Below are 863 nucleotides of genomic sequence, written 5' to 3' on the forward strand. Positions count from 1 at the left end.
AGTAAATTTGTAAAGTATTTCTCTCAAGAATTTAAAACTTTTTTAGAAATTAATTCAGGTACAGCTAGCAACCCGTCAATGATGTGGGAGACCATCAAAGCTTACACGCGAGGCTTGATCATCTCCTACTCAGCGACCCAGAAGAAATTAAAAGGAGAACAACAGCGTTTGCTTGAAGCCCGCTTAAAAGCGGCTGAAACAGCATACATTGATAGACCCTCTATTATTAAATTGCAAAGGATTACAGCTCTTAGGACAGCTCTAAACACTACGCTTACTCAAACGGCTAAGAGGGAAATATTATTTGCAAAGCAAAGATTATATGATTATGGCGACAAACCGGGTAGATACTTAGCATTTCTTGCAAAGAAAAAATAGGCCCCTCAGACTATTATGTCTATCAAAGATAGTACGGGTATTTTGACTCATGATCATAAGAAGATTAATGCGACCTTTAGAGAATTCTATTCTGAGTTATATAAATCACAGGATTGTGAAGATAGGGCGAAGAGGATGCAGTCATTTTTTAAAAATTTGACTTTTCCAGACCTAACTCTGGAACAAGTATCGGTCCTAAATGCTCCTCTTACACCCCAAGAAATAGTTGATGCAATTAGGCACCTTCAAAATGGTAAGGCGTCGGGCCCAGATGGCTTTCAAGCTGAATTCTATAAAGAATTTACAGAAATACTGGTTGGTCCACTTATGGACATGTATAACTATGCATATAGTCAGGGCTGTCTCCCGCCTTCGCTGAAAGAGGCAAATATCTCTCTTATCCTTAAAAAAGGAAAAGATCCTGAAGATTGTGCATCGTACAGACCAATATCCTTGCTAAATGTAGATTTTAAAATCCTTTCTAA

The sequence above is a fragment of the Chiloscyllium plagiosum genome, chromosome 28, assembly GCF_004010195.1.
Source record: "Chiloscyllium plagiosum isolate BGI_BamShark_2017 chromosome 28, ASM401019v2, whole genome shotgun sequence".
NCBI classification, from domain to species: domain Eukaryota; kingdom Metazoa; phylum Chordata; class Chondrichthyes; order Orectolobiformes; family Hemiscylliidae; genus Chiloscyllium; species Chiloscyllium plagiosum.